Here is a 19,759-nt window from a genome sequence, read left to right as displayed (position 1 = left end):
TTTCCCTTATCTGTAAAATGAGAAGGTTGAATTAGAACAGGGTAAACTAGGTGGTACAGTAGGTTAGAGCCCCAGGCAGGCTCAGGAAGATTTGAGTTCAAATCCAGCCTCAGACACTTCCTAGCTGCATGACCCTGGGTAAATATCACTTAACCTCTGTTTGTCTCAATTTCTCCAAGTATAAAATAGGGACAATAATAGCACTTAGCTCCCAGGGTTGTTATGAGGATCAGATGAGATCATGTTCGTAAAGTGTTTAGCACAGTGCCTGACATTATTATTATTAACTTGAAGATTCCTTTCCAGTGTTAAGTCAACAGTCCTGTGATACATAGGTTAGCTACATATCCTAGTTTTATGTCATCTGCACGTTTGGTAAGCATTCCATCTCCTCCTTCATATAAGCCATTGACAAAATGAATGAACAAATGATTTATGAAGAGCATTTAAGTGCTGGAGAGAAAGCTGGGCTCAAAGCCAGGAAAATTTGAATTCAGGACTTGCCTCTGATACATACCGAGTACATATATATCCTCTGTATGGATACGAGACAAGTTAGTTAACCTCTGAGTTCTCAAGGAGGTTAGGTTCTAATGAAGGAGGTAAGATAGCAGAGTGATGGTCAGGCAGCAGGGTTTTGGTTTGTGAAATCAAGAAGATAGTGAATGGAATAAAAATGCAGTGAAGGAACATGCCCTTTCCAAAAGCAATGGAAGTATCGATTTGGTCACAGTTCTCACACCACTGGTGGAAAGGTAGTGACTGCAGGCTGAAAAATGGCTGAAATGAAAATAAGGACTCATGGTTCCAGGGAGCCAAGCAGTTTGACTCCTTCCTGGTATATCATCCGGTAGAGAAAATAGATTTCAATGGCAATCCAATGGAGAACTCCCTCCAAGTTGGTGGAGAGAATAGATCTCAAGAACAATCCAATGGAGAACTCCCTCCAAGTTGGTGGAGAGAACAGATCTCAATGGCAGTCCAATGGAGAACTCCCTTTAAGTTGATATCATCAGTGACTATTCAAAATTAATAACATCAGATTGATGTAGGAACAACAACTGAATTGAGGCTGATTTGTCTTCCAAAATAATAATGAGCACAAAGCAGTCTCTCTCCCCTAACAGGCAACAGAACCTTTCCAGAGTCAGAACTAGGAATTTTTGTATCCAGGACAAATGACAAGAGGTAGAGGAGGTAGAGGGGGGAAGAAGCTCACCTAAGGTGTGACTGCTGGAAGAGAAATTCTGTCCAGGTCACCTCAAGCCCATTACTGGAGAACTAATACCACAGTCAGAAAAAAGAATATGCTGGATTTCATGAGTTTTCCGTGCTGCTTAAGAGTTGAAGATGATGTTTATTGTTGTTGTCCCAGTCATTTAAATCATGCCTGACTCTTCATGACCCAGTGTGGGGTTTTCTTGCCAAAGATACTGGTGTGGTTTGCTATTTCCTTCTCCAGATCATTTAACAGATGAGAAAACTGAGGAAAACAGGATTAAGTGACTTGCCTAGGGTCACACAGCCAGTAAGTGTCTGGAGGCCAACTTTGAATTCCGGTTTTCCTGACTCTAGGACCAGCACTTGATCAACCGCACCACATAGCTGTCCTGAAAGTGATGTTGTTGTCCCAAATTTCACCACCCTGGAATAAGATTGTTCATTCTTCTCTAGTTACAACTTTGATTAGATGCTAGGGGAACAGGTCCATACCCTCACTGTTAAACCATTGTGTTGAGGTCAATTAGAGAAGAGGTAGAATCCAGAACCAAAAATGTCAGACTAAACTATCAGACAAAAAGTGAAGTCAAGAATGAGGGTCAGGTCATTAAACTTGGGTCAGAAACCCTGAGATCAGAATTTGGGTAGAGCAGAAGCAGTGATCCATAAAGGAGGCCAGTAAAACAGGAAATTAAAATCAGGCATGCTAAAATCAAGGTTGTCATGAATATTAAAGACAGAATCAAAGAGGAAAGGGTCAGAACCATGGGTCAAGCTCACAGGATGAAACAGAGTAGGGTCAAAAACATTCTTCTAATTTGGTCCTTAGGTTCTGTGCTATGCATCTACTTTATAGATGAGATGGATTCTGGCCTTATGACAAGATTTCCAAGTAATTATATCTTGATTGGGACAAAGACAGACCTGTCATACCACTATTCTATTAAATAATGTCACAGTGAAGTTATATATTTATAATTTTTGGTCATACATACTGTAATTACTCTCAGTATCATTATTGTTTGTTATGAATCACAACAGTTCAAGGTAGGAATTCACATACCCAGCCCCCTCCTATCTGCTTCTGCCTCATTTTAGGCAGAATCAGCAGGATAGTCCAAACCCCAAGAAGGTGAGGTGGGTCTAACAAAAACAAAAGCTGTGCTGTATACAAGACTTGGAGACTTTCTGGATTCCACTTCACTTGACCACTCCCATTCCTGGGCAAGGTTGCTTACAGCCAAGTGCACATGATGTTGGGGTAGCCATGTCTTGTGAATAGAACCACAAAGTACAGGCAGGAACTGCAGTGTGCTGGAGCCAGCTTGAACCAGCTCATGAGAGCCAATGGTTACGTTTTCAGCATGTGCATTAAAACCTCAAAAATCAGCAAATGCTACAAATCAGGGCTTAATTTACTGTTTTGTTGATCATCTAGACTTAAGAAAGGGTGAAGAAAACATAAGGATGCAGATTAATCTTAAAAGTATGTCCTATCATTAGTACCCTTTTCTGCCCTGGAGAACTGACTATTACTGTTAGCATCACACCACTGACTGACAGCCCTTTTGTGAGTTAAAAAAGGAGGTAGGAGGAATAGTTAAGATCTTATTTTAATCATAATGGTCTAAGTCCTGAAATAGGAAATCATGACACATTTACTTTTAAATTATGTGATGTATAGCAGGTTCATGATAAACTTTTTTTTTTTAAGTCTTAAAGCCTGTTACATAGAATTCCTATGGCAGAGTAAGAACAAGCCAGGGAATGATAAAAGAATAGGCTAGGTTAGGCAGGATTTGTTTGTAAAATGCATTGGATTAGGGATCAATGTGGGCAACAAAGTGGCATGGTAGATAGAGTGCCAGGCCTGGAGTCAGGAAGACTCATCTTCCTGAGTTCAAATCTGACCTCAGACACATACCAGTTGTGTGACCCTGGGCAAATCACTTAATCCTGTCTGCCTCAGTTTCCCTATTTGAGGAAAAATGAGTTGGAGAAGGCAATGGCAAACCACTTCAGTATCTTTGCCAAGAAAACTCCAAATGGGATCACAAAGAGTCAGGCACAAGTGAAATGACTAAACAACCTACAATCAATATACCTACTCTCTGCCCTAAAAAAGCCATTACCCTCATTAGCTGTGTGCCCTAAACAAGTCACGGAGTCTTTTTTCCTCATGTGTAAAATGAAAACATTGGACTAGATCAGGAGCTTTTAATCTTTTTGTTTTTTTAATGTGTGTCATTCACTTTGCCAAACTATTAAAGCCTATATAGAGATAGACTATTTTTTTTCAGAATAATTCTTTTAAGTGCATAAATAAAATGCATAGATTTAAGAAGGAAACAGATTACACTGAAATACAATTATTAAAAATATTTTAAAAATTTACAAGCCCAGTTGACCCTCTAGAGATAATCTCTAATGTCCCTTCCAATTCAAAGATACAGTTTGGGATGATGGAAAGAGCTCTGGACCTAAAGTGAGGAGACTTGAATTTGAATCCTGGCTCTGACACTTAATTCCTTGACCAAGAATAATTTATTAATATCCCTGAACCTCCATACCCTCATCCATAAAAAGGAGATGAAAAAACTTGTGCTACTTTCTTCCCAGGGCTATGGTGGAAAAAAGTGCTCTCCAGGCATAATACAGAGGCAAGAACACTGACTTTGATGTCAGAAGAGCAAAGTCCAAAACCCTGCCTCTGAGGCTTACTCCCTGTCCAACCTAGCCCAAATCACAACCTCCCTGAGCCCCACTTTCCCCAACTCTAAACTGAAATGGATGGAAAAAATGGTGCCTGTGGTCTTTTCCAACTCCTAGATCTGTGGTCCTGTCCTTAAAGCATTGAATCGATAGTAGAAATTGTTGCAGAATATATGAGAGAGATACCTCATACCCACTCTGCTATTTATTACCTTTGCAGCTTCAGGCAAGTGTTTCACCTCTTTTGGTCTCATCATCTGTTAAATGAAGAGATTGGATTCTCTTGGACTAGATGACCTCTACTGTCGTGTTTAGAGCCATTTTTATGGGTAATTGGGGGGGTTGGGGGGAGCTCAAGCAAGTCACTGCTTTTACTCGGCCATCTTAAAAGGTGATCATCTTGCTTATTTTGCTGGAGACTCTCATGGTGTCACTTTCCTGAAGTCACGGTCCTCCTTGAGAATGAAGGACAAACAACAACAATAAACCACTTAGAGTCAAATCCAGAACCAGGACTAGTGCTTATGAATCCCGACTTGGGTGAACAAATAACATAACTGAACCATAGCAATTAAAGCCATGCAAAATTTTTCATCCATTCACTTTGCTTACGGTCATCTGAGATGCCCCGAGTAAATGAAATGTCAGCTCCTTGAGAACTGGAACTTACATTTTGTTTCAAGCTTTTATATCCTCAGCCATAGTCTCAGTGCCTGGCATAGCATAGACACTTAATAAATGCTTATTGATTGAGTGCTCAGTGATGGATCTTGACAGTTAGATCTCATCTTCTCCCATATAAAGCAGATTCACAGTAGCTGGTGCTTCTTGGACATTGAGTAGGAAGGAAGAAGGACACAAGGATTTATTAAGTGCCTTCTGTTTTCCAAGCACTGTGCTAAGCAATTTACAAATATGTGATCCTCACAGCAACCCTGGTAGGTGCTACTATTATCCCCATTTTACAGCTGAAGAAACTGAGGCAGACATGAATTAAGTGACTTATCTAGGATCATGCAGGTATTCACATCTGAGGCTGGTTTTTGAACTCAGAGTTTCCTGACTCCAGGTCCAGCACTCTCTCCACTGCATTCATTACCTAGCTGTCTCTTGTTTAGATCAGGTGTTCTACACTATACATTTCAGGAACCAATATGAAGTAAATCAACTGGATATGCAAGGGTTAACCTTCAAGCCAAGCTCAGGCAGAAGAGGAAATATCACATGGAGGGGCAGGGCCTCAGGCGCTTGTACTTCTCCTGGTGGTCTGACTTTTTGGCCCTGCCCTGTTCCAGTGAGAGAGCCTGAACCATGGTTCTGACCCTTCCACTCCTTCCCTCATCTGTGGGGGAGGGGAAGGGTTGGACCGGATGGTCTTTGAGGTCCCTTTCAACCCTAGATCCTATGGGCCCATAAACCATGTGACAGGCAGCCAAAAAGGGTAATTCAGTCTTAAGCTGCATTAATAGGCGCATAGGGAGAAACAATGCATCTTCTGTGTGTTGCCCTGGTGTAGCCACATCTGGAATATTTTGTTCAGTTTTAGGTGTCACATTTTAGAAGGGACATTGACAAACTTGAGCACAGCCGGAGGAAGACTACTAGGATTGGAAGGTGTTTTGAAACTGTGCCAAATGAGGGTTGGTTTCAGGAATTGGAGATATTTAGCTTGAGATTAGGAAGAAATAGTGGAGAGTGTGTTAGAGTTGTTTCAAATTTTTAAAGAGTTGTCCTATAGAAAAGGGATTAAGCTTTTCTTTTCTTTTCTTTTTGCTTAATTCCAAAGAGCAGAGTTAGGATCAATAGGCAGAAAGAAGTAGCAAAGGTGTCAATTCTATCTGAAAATAATAAGGAAAATTTTAATAACTCTTAGACCTGTTCCAAAGTACAATGGGCTACTGTGGGCAGTAGCGGTTTTCCCTTGCAAAGACAGGATGACCATTCGTGAGAAAGGCTGTAGAGGAGCTCTCCATTCAGGCATGGGTTAGACTAGGTGACTTTGCAGGTCCTTTTCAACTCGATTTCTAGAATTTGAAACTGGTGGACTGTTTGAGAATCATTCTTTTTTCTTTCAATCGCTGTTTCCATGCTATTTACTTCTGACCCAAAGTGGGACTAGGAGAATTGTACATTAAACCTAAAGCTGAATCTTCTTGCCCTGAATCATTTTCACTAGACCAGGTGACTACCATGATGCATTTGGATTTTTAAGCCTGTCATTTCCCATATATATTGGGCAACAAGGTGACATAGTAGATAGAGTTCTGAGCCTAGAATCAGGAAGAACTGAGTTCAAATTCAGACTGACACTTCCTAGTGTATGACTCTGGGTACATGACTTAACCTCTGTTTGCCTCAGTTTCCTCATCCATAAAATGAGAGTAATAATAGCACCTACCTCCCAGGGTTGTTGTGAAGATCAAATAAGATAAATATAGTAAATTGATCTTCACAGAAGCTGGCACCTAGTGCTATATAAATGTCAGCTGTGGTTATTATTATGTTGTAAGTGGAAATTTCATAAAATGCAAAGTAGCATTTGGTTCCAGTCTTGCTATCAGTTCTGAGAGCTCATGGTTACACAACCAATGGGGGTGGGGAGAAGAATACTGGGAAATCATCCACTGAATTTGGATAATGTAGGTTGTTGATTTGAGCTCCAAAGTAATAAATATTCAGCACACTATTTAGCTCTGGGGTAAAGACCTAAACTGGGTATGTAGATACCTGCACTTTAGCTTCCAGAAAGCCCTGGCACTGCCACATATGATGTATGATGGATTTTTATATCAATGACACCTAGAGGAATAACTAGAATTTTATCATTTACAGAAAAAAATAGTTGGGGAGGGAGGAAGGGGGCACACTAAATCAACACAGAAGACAGTCCAACCACTGGTGTAGTCATGCCAGGACTGGGGGTGATATAGCCCTCGTCCTTACAGGGGTTAACAAGAAAGACAGGTCCAGAAGGAAGGCCATGATGACAAGCTCTTGAACACAGGAGCCTTGCTGTACTTCAGCATGGTGCGGGAGAACTGAGAAGTGGGAACATTAGTCACCATTGGAAGGAAGCATAGCCCCACAAATGTTGGTTCTCTAGGTCAAAGCCCTATTCATATCATGCTTATAAGGGAATTATAGATGGTATCTATTTTTCACAAGGGTTAAAGATATCTATAAGCTATAGATCTATAGTCAATGACAGTTCCACACAGAGGCAGAGTTGACAAGTAATTATGAAGTGATTAATAAGTGCTATGCACTGGAGGCAAAGTTGCAAACCCCTGCCAGGCATGATTTGAAAGTCACTGCTATACCCTGAATATCCCCCACACTGGCCCCATTATGAATCCTAAAACTCCCACATTATTCACTCTTTTGAGTTAAGGTGTTGAAGACTGTGGTTAGAATTTAAAAGAAGCAACATGACACAGTGGATACAGAACTGCCCTGTGATTCAAGAAACTGGTCCAGATTCAAGTAGTGCTTCTGCCATGGTGCCCACGGAACCCTGGGCAAGTCAACCTCTCATTGCCCCAAGCCATTCTCCAAGATAGGCTTTCTTACCCAGGATTCCATGAGCTTTCCTAAAAAGAAGATTTAATAACTTCATTTCAATAAAATGTAATTCCTTAGCAATCCTTAGCACAGTTCCTGGCACATAGTAGGTGCTTAGCAAATATAAGTTGATTGATTTTGTGCATTTGAAGACATTATTCTGAGAAAAAGTCCTTTGACTTCAAGCCAAAGGGTTCCATACACAAATAAAAGGTTAAGAATCACTGCTACAAGGCTAAGTTGCAAAGCAAATGCCAATCCTAAATGGTAGAGAGAGTTCCTCACCCAGAGCTCACTTGTTGTGTTCAATAGTGCCCTACTTTTCATGGACTTTGTCCATTGGATTTTCTTGGCAAAGATACTAGAGTGGTTTGCCATTTCCTTCTCCAGTGTGTCCCCATTTCACAGATGAGGAACTGAGGCAACTAGAAGTTAAGTGACTTGTGCAAGGTCACATAGCTAGTAAGTATCTGAAGTCAGATTTGAACTCAGTGTTTCATGGCACTATCTATATAATCATAAGATCAGTCCAAAAAGAAAAAGTATTTTATCTCTAAAATCTCAGCTTGAATTAGTTACTCATGTTGACTATTCATACATCTGAAATATGAAACAAGGGTCAAGGAAATTTTCACATGATAAGGGGATCAGGACAATTTGAAGCATCTAACCCCAAAAGAGGCACCACAGTGGAAGGTAACTTGAGGGTATTGGGAAGCAAAATTTGAAGTTAATCCAACAATACTTTTTAAGTGCTTAATTTATACACGGCATTGTGCTAAGAAACAGGGCTAAAAAAAGTCTCTACCCCCAAGGATTCTACAGGTTGGATGCAACATAATAGCTGATAAAGATGTCTGTAGAGGAGGAAAAGAGATAACTGATTTGATTGAGATCAGCAAAGAGTTCCTCTCTGAGATGACACATGAGTAGAGGAAGAAAGGCAAAGGAAAGGGAAACAGGATCGAGAAGTAGCAAAGACCAGTTTGTCCTTTGCAATTTTTGCTCACAGCCAACTCTTTGTACTACTGGCTTATAATTTGTGGCTACAAGGCATAGTACATACATTTTCACATTTGAGCCTTACAACTTGGGAAATGTAAGGATTCTTTTCTCTACAGAGGAGAAAATAGACCCTGAAAGGGGGTGATTTGACCATAATTAGTAAATGTTGGAGCCCAGATCTGAACCAGAGTTTCCTGACTCTAAATCTACTATCCTTTCCATAATACCATAGTACCTTTTCATAGGAGAAAGGTAATTGCCCTGTTTTTTAATTTATTAGTACATTATAATTTAAATCTGTTGCATTCAAGTGAGAGTCCCAAAGTTTTTTTTAAATTTCATACACACGCACACACACACACACACACACACACCCATCCATTCCTTTTCTCCCTTGCAATCCTGTGATGTAGAAAGTGAGCACTTCAGTCTACCGATTAGAAAGGGGAAAAAAACAAACAAAGCAACCACAAAGAAAACCAATGTACCATAACTGACTATTTCTCAGAGCACTTCCTTTTTTTTCTGATCTATTATGTGGCCATACAAAGCTCCCTAAGTTTTCTATATTTGCTTATGGCACATGGAACACACCTTGAAGTCTTGAGCAATGGAAACCAGAAAGACATAGTAATCCAAGTGGATTCCCTATTTAAGCAAACATGACACGTAAAAAGGGCAGCTAGGTGGCAAAATAGATAGAACACTAGGTCTAGAGTCAGGTAGACTCAACTTCCTGAGTAGAAATTTGACCTCAGACAATTACTAGCTGTGTAACCCTGGGCAAGTCACTTAACTCTGTTAGCTTCAGTTTCTTCATCTGTAAAATGAGGTGGAGAAGGAAATAGCAAACCATTCCAGTGTCTTTGCTAATAAAACCCCAAATGGGGTCATGAAGAATCAGACATGATTGAAAACAGTTGAACAACAAATACATAAAAATGGATTGATGATCAAGTAAACTGAGTAGTTTTTCACTGTACAAAAGGATTCTTCACTTTAGAAGAAGGGTTCACTTGTTGAGTTCTCCTGTGCCTTAATTTACAGCACAAAAATTTAGTTTCTTTATGATTTTACAGTAAAATATAACTGCAATGACAAAAATCAGCCAATCAAATAGCATTTATTAAGAGCTGACTATGTGTTATAATAGTCAGCAGGGAGTACAGTAGTGACTCTCAACCCAGATTTTTGGAAGCTGAGATTTTTGTGGAAATGAGCCTAAGAAGAACATCCCCCTCTGTCTCTTTCTATCTCTTTTTTTTCCCTTCGAATAGACAAGAATATATCTCAATCTTTCTTGCATCTCTGGATGGACAAGAATAGATTTAAATCTTTCTTAGTATGGTATAATGGAGAAATTACTTGGATTTGGAGTAAAAGAATCTGGTTTTCAATCCTTGTTCTGTGACTTACTCCTCATATGACCTTGAACATGTCCTTTAACCTCTCTGAAGCCTTGTTTCCTAATTTGCAAAATGAGAGATTTGGGCTAGATCACTGCTGAGGTTCTTTCCAGATCTCAATCTATGGTCCTATGACATGTTGACGTTCCTCTCTTGAAAGAGCCCTATTGAAAACATGGCAGGTTGGACCTGGGGTCATAGTTCCAACATCAAATCAAATAAAGAATTAACATAATTGCTTGCTTCATCATTCAGATATTCCCCACCCTGCAGTAGTCCCTTCTTACTGCTAAATAATGCAAGTAGAAATAGATTTTATGTTTAAATCATCCAGATGATTATTTAAGAACTTTGATTCAATTTGACTAGGAAATTCTTGGAAATTCCCTTCCTTTTCCTTTCTTTTAGAGTAGAGAGCTACAGCATGAAGAGTAGGCATCAGAAGACTATTGGGTTCTATTTTTGGCTCTACAACATACTCCCTATGTGATTACTAAGCAAGTCATTAAACTTCCCTGAACCTCAATTTCCTCATTTGTGAAATATACATAATAAAACCTACCCTGCCAGCTTCACATGGCTTTGGTGAGGATCACTAATAATGTATTTGCCATGTAAACTATAAAGTGCTATACGAATGTCAGCCATTTTTAAAATCCCTTTTGCTTATCCCATTGCTTCACCAAAAGTGTCATATATTCACGACCACCTCCAGTGATGAGCAAAATCTGCTTCTTTCGCTAACTATGCCTATTAATCTTCACACAGAAGTGAGTAACATTAAAACAGAGATTAAAATAATGATGGTACTAATAAACTACTGGCAATAACACAAGGCTTGGTTATATTCAGTTCTCAGTCAGGACAGCTTGAGCAAGAGGCTGGTGTGCAGGTTGGGAAATGTGCTTGATGGGCTAGTAATAAAGAATGTGGAATTTTTTATTTATTTTGCCATCTGTGTATCACAATCCTTCTCAACTGTTGTGCTATGGCAACCTTCCCATTAGGCTGCCTGCATTCCAGAAACTGAGAGAGAGCGTGGTCTTGGCCAGGGGAAATGGGATAAGGTCCACCACCACTGTGCTGGGGGCTAACTCCCACCCATTGGCACTGTATGTACTACCCATGAGCTAGATAGACATAGAAACTGAGTATTTCCCTTCTTCCTTCTCTTCCTCCACCTTCTTTGAATGTATTTCCAATTTGTTCCTCTTTATATCTGTTTCTCCCTTACTTACAGAGGCGGTTCTACTCACCACATCTGCTTTCTTCCCTACCCCAAAATTATACCAGTAAACAGAGCAGGTATCCCTTCACCATTCACTGTATTCTAAAGCTGCTGTGGCAAATACATACATGTAACATGGGAAGAAAATGCCAGAAAATCCCTGTTGTATGTTATCAACCATCATAGCAGATAATACTATGTATAGATAGAGAGATATACATATATGTGTATGTATGTGTAAAGAAGATGATAGAGTTAAAGGCTGAGGTTTACCTATTTGCCAGGATGGTCAAAACAGATTGAGGCACAGATGAAATGAGTCAAATCACAGGCAGATTTGCTCTAAGTTTGGTGAATATGGCTTTTTGTTCATGATCTGTCACCTATAAGCATTCCCAATTGTTGAAGGTCATGCTGTAAAACACTCAGTCTAAATGGAAACTCGATTCCCTTCACAAACTTCCTCTTCTTTACCTTGCCAGGTTGATTAGCATCTTCATTCACATTCATTGTTCAGCCTCACTCTAGTAACTCTCCGTATTCCTGCCCTGTTCTATTATTATCCTTTTGGCAAGGAAGTACCCCAAATTTCTTTCTCATCTACAACTTCAGTTAATGGCGTCTGAATCTCTCACCTTACCAAGAACAATGTCATCACATAGATGTCAGTTTCTCCTCTAATTGCATCAGGGAGTGTAATCGGCAGATTCTACCGTTACACATGGGAACAGTAGTAGAATAGAAGGTTTAATAGAGGATTTGTTTTCAGATTCAGGATTTTGCTTCTCTCTAGATACCTCATTTTTTCCTGATGCCAAAAGGACTTTGTCCTTGAAAAATTGTGTGTGTGTGTGTGTGTGTGTGTGTGTGTGTGTACACACATGTGTATATATAGTGTATATGTGTGTGTGCATATGCATATACATATATATTATTTATATTATATCACATCAAGTCATACTATGGCATATTATGTTATATATTAGGGATATCCAAAGTCAGAAGAAATCATAGCTAAGTAGGACAGCTTTGAAAGTTATGTATTGAATTTATTATATACTTAAAAAGGAAAGCAAACTCTACATAGTAAAGATTAGTCTTATGACAAGCCCTTCCTTCTGTTCTACAGTATATATGGAAATGCTCATTTTATCTAGTGTTTGTCAAGGTCAGAATAAAAAAATTACAGATTCTCTTTTAAAAAGCTGAAATCGGGGCTGCTAAGTGGAGTAGTGGATAGAGCTCTGGCCTTGGAGTCAAGAGCACCTGAGTTCAAATCCAGCCTCAGACGCAATAACACTCACTAGCTGGGTGACCCTGGGCAAGTCACTTAACCCCAATCGCCTCACCAAAAAATAAATAAACAAATAAATAAATAAATAAATGAAAAGCTGAAATCAAAGGAAAGAACTAGAAAAGGGGGGCCTGGGGGCCCATCACCCTTCACAGGAACTGACTTGCACTTAGGGTAAGCTGCCACCATGTGTCAGTTGTGCCTCACCTTTGCAAGCAGGATATAAAGAAAAGCCTTCTGCAATAAGTATGCTTTCAATGAGATGGAGAAAAGCACTCACTTTTTTTTTCATACCAAAAATAGAACTCTGTTTTAAGAGTTTTCAATCTTAGTAAGACATGAATAGTACAATAACACTATTTCATAATATAAAAAAATTGGCGTAACATCAACAACTCAACTTTTGAAAAGAAAACAAATACCTAAATTCAATTTGTCATCTTTTCTGCTAATCTTTGGCTTGATTTTCCCCCCACTGATTTTGATTAGAATTTCTATCCTGTCTTAGAGTTGATATCAGATGCCAACTAGTCCAACCACTACTTGAATCCTGAAATCTCTCTAAAGTATACAGCTTCCTTTTAAATCATAGCAGTTATAGGGAATATCCTGCAGCTTCCCATTCCATTTGTGAACTCTAATTGTTAAGAAATCCTTCACTTTTTTGAATTTCTATCTGCTTTTCCTTGATGACAACTTATTTGTTCCTTTGAAGCTCATCTTCCTCTTAATTCAGAGTTTAAAAAAACCTTCCTGGAAGGTGTATACAAGTGCAGGAGTTCAACACTTCAGGCCACCTGGGCAAAAGCACTTGTTTGTTGCTTTTCTGCTCAATTATCAGATTCTGTTCAGTGAGAAAGTATCATGCTCTGATTTATTTTACCACCTTCCCGACTTGGCTCTTGCTTCTTCCCAATACATGACAGAAGTCAGAAGATCATAAAGTCACCTGAGTGTACAACCAAGAATGAAATCAATTCAGCTGGACAAGAATGTATTAAGAAGGGGCAGCTAGGTGGTGCAGTGGATAGAGCACCGGTTCTGGATTCAAGAGGACCTGAGTTCAAATCTGGTCTCAGACACATAACACTTATTAGCTGTGTGACCCTGGGCAAGTCACTTAACCCCATTGCCTAGCCAAAAAAAATGTATTAAGAATTTCAAATGCTGGAGCTACAAAGACAAAAATTAAAACAGGTTCTACCCTCATGAAGGTGATATTTTTCTGTGAATAAAGTTCCCCAATCTCAAGGTGCTCTGTTTCTCTTTGGAAGGGGCATGAAATATCATCAACTTTTTACCTTCTACTTCTAGAGTTTTATAAACTGAAATTTAAATGTAATCATTCAGCTGAACACCAGCTCTAACTAACCGGATTCAAATTAAACTTGTTTTCAGGACAGATTTGGGCAGAACCAATTCCTAAAAATCCTTTTACACAATTACATGTAGAGCAATGTAAAACAGAAGATTTATTAGATTTCCCATGTTGTTTAATTCAGTAATAGTTCAACTAACTTTATTTTGTGCTTACCATATACAAGGCTCTTTGCTAGGCACTGAGGATATAAAAGTATCCCACATACACATATACAGTCCCTAACCTCAAGGAGCTTATACTTTAACATTGAGGCTAGTACATATTTCTAAATAAGTATACAGTTATTAAACATTTATTAAGCACCTACTATGTGCCAGGTACTATGCTAAGCATTGGAGATACAAATGTGAAAAAAAAACTCTCCTGCCTTCAAAAAGAATGCCTTCAATGTGGTGGGGGAGGACAACACACAAAAAGGAAGCTAAAAAGCAGAGGGCATGCAGAAGAAGGAACCTGATGCAGGAGCCTGGTGGAAAAGGCAGAGAGATCACCAAGTGGTACAACTGAGCTCCTCCCTTCAGTGGAGGTTTAGGCACTCATGGTTACATGCCCCAATCAGAGGGGCAGAGGATAGTGACAATGGAAGTACCAAGGCTGATGAGATCTTGCAGGCTGATATGGTTTTGCCAATAAGGACCTTCATGGGGCATGGTGGAAAAGTCAGAGAGGTCCCAGAGAGGGTAGCCAAGTGAGAAAGAAGGAGCAAAGGAAGTGTGTAGATAGAATGTTAGGAGAAATATGAAATGGAAAGATCCTTTTCAATGGGGGAAATCAGGGAGGGCTTCAAGGAGTCAGTCATTCTTGAGAGGAGCCCTGAGGAAGAGAAACTCAATAGGCACTTAAGGGGGAGGCATGCATTGCAGAAATGGGAGATTGCCTTTGCAAATGCACAGATGAGAGAAGGCAAGATGACACTGAGGAGCAGTAGTTTCATGGCAGGCAGGTAGTCAACCAATAAGCATTTATTAAGGTCCTACTATGTGCCTGTATCTGTCCCAAGCAAACAAAGCACTCTGTATTTTATCCAAGATGTGATAGGGAACCATTCAGCCAAAAAGGATGTACTAAGCATCTGCCATGTGCCAGGTACTGTGCTAAGTACTGGGGATACAGAAAAAGGCGCAAAACAATCCCTGTTCTCAAGGAGCTCACAGTCTAATGGAAAAGACAACTTGCAAATGATTATCTACAAATAAGATACATACAAGATAAATTGGAGATAATAAACAGGGAAAGCACTAGCATTAAGGAAAATCAGGAAAAGCTTCTCATAGAAAGTGGGATTTTTTAGCTAACACTTGAAGGAAGCCAAGGAGGGCAGGAGAGAGATAAGAAGAGAGAATTTCAGACATAAGAAACTGGGTTGTTGTTTTTTTTAGCAAGTGTGTGTGACATAGCGGGACTTGTGTTTTGGGAATATTACTTTAGTCAGCTGTGTGAAAATAAATAATTTAATTTAATTTTTTAAAGTTACTGTGGAGGATGGATTGAAGACGGAAAATTATTTACCCTTCATTCTCAAAGAGGACCAATGACATAATAAGGATGATGCTTTGACTTACAAGTGAGATGGATATAAGTAAGGCAGGACTGTGCAAAGTCATAAGTCCCACTCTCTCCTCAGAGTCGTCAGAGTCCAGTGGTAAGACACAGGTCAGGATGACTGGTGATGACCCAGGATGCAGTGGGAGACCTTGGCCTTTTTAAGCTAAGGTCTTTCCCAGGTCTCAATCTGTCTGAGGCAACACCCATTCAGTGATTTAAGGCTGGTAAGAACTGAGACAAAAGATGGCCAAGTTTGCCTTCACAAAAGAATCAATTGGTGTGGGGAAGACTCTCAGAGATTCTCAGAGAAGAGACTTGAAAAAGAAAGATCACTTAGAAAGATTACAAGTTTGTTGTAATAGTTTAGAAGACGGATGATGAGTAACAACTAGGGAGATCATTCTATGTCCATAGAGAGGTGAATGGAGGAGAAACTGAGGAGGTAGAATATAGAAGACTTGGCAACTGATTGTATATAAAGGGTGAGTAAAAGTGATAATTTCGGAATAACTCTGAGGTGACAAACATGGTGGTACCCTTGGCAGAAATAGAGAATTTCAAAAGAGACATAGCTTGGAGAAGAAAAGATGGTGAGTTTCTGTTTTGGACATGTTGAGTTTGAGATGCCTGTAACAAAACCAATGAGAATGACAGGGAGTGAGGACAGAAACAGAATTATGACCAAACCATTTGTCAGTTAACAAGCATTTACTGAGCACCTCCTATGTTCCAGGTGCTCTACTAAGCTTGGGGGATACGTAGAAAGACAGAAAGTCCCCGCTCTCAAAGAACTCACTTTCTAATGAGGAAAACATCATAAAAGTAATTGTCTACATGCAGATACGTACATTTTATCTAATCGAAAGCTTTAGGCTTATTTCTTCTTTCTCAAAAGAGGCTAAGGTCTGAGATCCTGGTAGTTCATTTTACCCACATTAAGATTTGCAATCAAGTGGTTAAAACAAGAATATAATTGAATTCATCCTCTCCACAATTCTCCTGCGAGAATGATTATTTGGCTCAGAGCAGGGCCAGCTCTCACAAACTGTAAGGTTGGAAAGGATCTAAAAAACTAATTCACAATAAGGTGTTAATGATTGATAGTGTGTTGTACCTGCCAAAGGCATTTGCATTTTATTCTGGGAAAATTCCCTAATTCAAGTGAATGCCTTTTCAAAATCACCTTTTCTCTTTAAGAAGAAAATCTGTATTGCTTTCTTTTGGTTTTATATCACCCTCACATCCAAATAGATTTCTGACTCACTCCCTGTTCCCTAGAACCATTCTTCATTATCAAGAAGAAAAAAAGGGGGAAAAAAAGCACTGAGATGGGGAGGAGAAGAAGTTCAGCAAAAGCAACCAATACATCAACTGAGTCTTGAAAGTAAATACGTTTCACACCCTTGGTCCCCTACCTCTGCAAGGAAGGGTAGGAGATGCATTTTCTCCTCTCTTTTTTTGGGGGGGAGGGTCAAGGTTGATCATTGTAATTACAACATTTGATTTCCTTTTTTTGTTTTTTTGGGGGTTGTTTTTGTTTGTTTTTGGCTAGGCAATGGGGTTAAGTGACTTGTTCAGGGTCACACAGCTAGTGAGTATTATGTGTCAGAGGCTGGATTTGAACTCAGGTCCTCCTGACTCCAGAACCGGTGCTCTATCCACTGCACCACCTAGCTGCCCCATTGATTTCCTTTTAAGTTGTTCTTTCCATTTACATTGTTCTATTTATTGTATAGATTGCTTTCCTGATTCTGTTTATTGCACTTTGCATCCGTTTATATATGTCTTCCCAAGTCTCTCTGAAGTATATGCATCAAGTACACACAATCATTTCTAACAACACAGTAATATTCCAGGAGAATGGTATTTCAGTGGTAGAATTCCAAGCATCAGTGACCATCTGGGAAGTGAAATCTACTTGGACATGCATGGTAATTTTCCGTTTTATCCCAAATCATACTGCATAGACCATTTCTTCCCCCACTTACATGTAAACTCAGCCTTCACCGGAGGTTTTCAACTTCTAGGGTTTTTTAAGGGTAGCTTCTCTGCAAGATTAAAGCCTCAAGTATCCCTTTCCTATGTGATCTTTGTAGGTACTACAAAGGGCTAATTTGAAACAGAGATACCACATCACTGGAAAAATGAATTCCTGACCATCTTCTCCCACATGACCCTGGCTGTCACTGAACAGAAACTGGGCCAGGACCAAGAGCTATCGAGCTTATTGTCATCAGATCAGATAAGTCTATCGTGACTGTGGTTGGGAACACAGTGATACCAAATGCACTCTTTGTGTGTCACCTCACAAAGGATCCCAGGCACTTTGCAACAGAACAGATGGATGAAAAGATACATCTGTGTGGCCGTGATGAAGGAGGAGGAGGAGGGAGGGAGGGAGGGAGGGAAGGAGGAAGTGCCTGGTCTTGATTAACAGCCACTGGAGCCTCCTTGGAAACGAAACCCAGTCAGGGCTTTGAAAACATAGCCCTTGGTGACTGAAGGCACATGGGCTTTATGTGGTCACCATGAATACAGGGTAGAAAACATTAAGAAAAATAGCATTCTAAGTGACTCTGGCAAGAATGAAAATGAAAGAGTAAGGTGTGAGCAGAGTCAGGGCACTAAGCCACTAAGCCCCCCTGTAGTTTGAGGAGAAATAGGGATACTTTGAAGGGCCAGGGGAACTGAAGAGAAATGTAAGATTAGGCCCCACCTATGGCACATTGCAGCAAAAAAAAAAAAAGAGCATTGGACTGGCAACTGAGAGATGTGGGTTTTAGTCCTGCTTTGGCAACTAGTCTTGAGACATTGAGCTTCTTGCTTTATTCTTCCAGACTTTGGTTCACTTACCTATCAAAGGTGTTGTGGGGCTGAGGGGGCTACCTGCAGTCATCCTGATCTATACCTTGCCACTGGACCCAGATGGAGGAGAAAGTGAGGCCAGTGACTTTGCACAGCCCTCCCTCACTTAAATCCAATTGATTTGCAAATCATGGAATCACCTCCCTGATGTCATGGTCCTCTTGGAGAATGAAGGACAAACAACAGTAACACATAAGGCTGGAATTTAATAAAAGACAGAAAAGTGTTCTGCGGTATAGGAGAAACAGAAATTACTCCAGAGTTAGAGGTCCTAGGTTCAAATTTCCACTCTGCTACTTACTACTTATGTGTCCTCACTTAACGTGGACCTCCACTCTGAGAAGACTGAACTAAATTGCCTCTAAGGTCTCTTCTAGCTTTAAATCCAGGATCTTTTGAACTTGGGCAAGTCACATGTCTACCCTGGGCCTCAGTTTCCTCATATGTAAAATGAAGAAGTTGGACTAGATTGCCTTTGGGGCCCATTTCAGCTCAAGAACTATGATCCAGTAAGCCATAAGTGTCAAATACATGACCCTTATCCAAGTCAGTCCAAACAAGACTTAAATTTATTTCCTGTCTGATATTAATAGGGCAGGTAGGTGGTGCAGTGGACATAGGTCCGCAGTCAGAAAGACCTGAGTTCAGATCCAAACAGACACTTACTGGTTGTGTGACCCTGCCTGGGCAAATCACTTAGCCCTGTTTGCCTCAGTTTCCTCATCTGTAAAATAAGCCGGAGAAGGAAATGGCAAACCACTCCAGCATCTCTGCCGAGGAAAACCCAAATGGAGTCATGAAGAGTTAGAAACTACTGAACAACAAAACAACCTGATTTTAATGTGTTGATATTTATGGAAAAAGAAATATACGAATATGTGTGGTTTTCTAAATCAATATGCAGCCTGCAGGGATCCTTGTGTAGTTTAGGGGTCCCCATTACTATCTACATTTGACACTACTGCTAAAAGCAGCAGTATTCTTACTAGTGCTCTTCCCTCATTGCAACTCAGGCCACTTTTCTCTAAAAGGCATCTAGAAGGGCTAGAGAATAGAACCAAATACTCTCCATTTCCTAGATCTTCCGTTATAAGGAGCCAAACAAGTTCATCACATAGATTAGTTTGTCTACAGGTCTGACATCTCTTCTGAGTACCAGTCCTACATTTTCAGCAACCCAAAGGGCAAAACCAAATTTGTCCTCCATAAACCTGTTCTTCCCATCGTGTGACACCTCCATCCATCTAGTCCCCCTCCCCCAGAAACCTCGGAGTTAGTTTTTCCTCTTCTTTCTCCCTTACCTTCCATATACAATTAGTTTCAAAGTCCTGTTAATTTAAGTGCCATAACTTATCTTGCATCCACCCCCTCCACACTATTTTCACTGCCAATAACCTGGAACAAATCTTTGTTTTCACTGAAGTGAACTATTTCAATAGCCTCCTAACATGGAATTATCTGGAAGACACCTTAGAGATCATATCCAACCCTCTCATTTTCTCAGTTTTGATCACTTTTAACAAGCTCTGATTAAGGATCAT

The 19,759-nt window shown here is 40.0% G+C and overlaps 1 long non-coding RNA gene across 1 annotated transcript in view; it reads right to left on the bottom strand.

Annotated features, from left to right (window-relative positions):
* LOC110211215 (uncharacterized) overlaps nt 1–19,759 on the bottom strand; it is a 53,917-nt gene that overhangs the window by 13,526 nt on the left and 20,632 nt on the right. The window lies entirely within an intron of this gene.

The sequence above is a fragment of the Phascolarctos cinereus genome, unplaced genomic scaffold, assembly GCF_003287225.1.
Source record: "Phascolarctos cinereus isolate Bilbo 61053 unplaced genomic scaffold, phaCin_HiC Scaffold_1;HRSCAF=81, whole genome shotgun sequence".
Classification (NCBI taxonomy): Eukaryota; Metazoa; Chordata; class Mammalia; order Diprotodontia; family Phascolarctidae; genus Phascolarctos; species Phascolarctos cinereus.
Note: the sequence above shows the minus strand (reverse complement) of the source record. Positions and strands in the feature narration are given on the sequence as shown.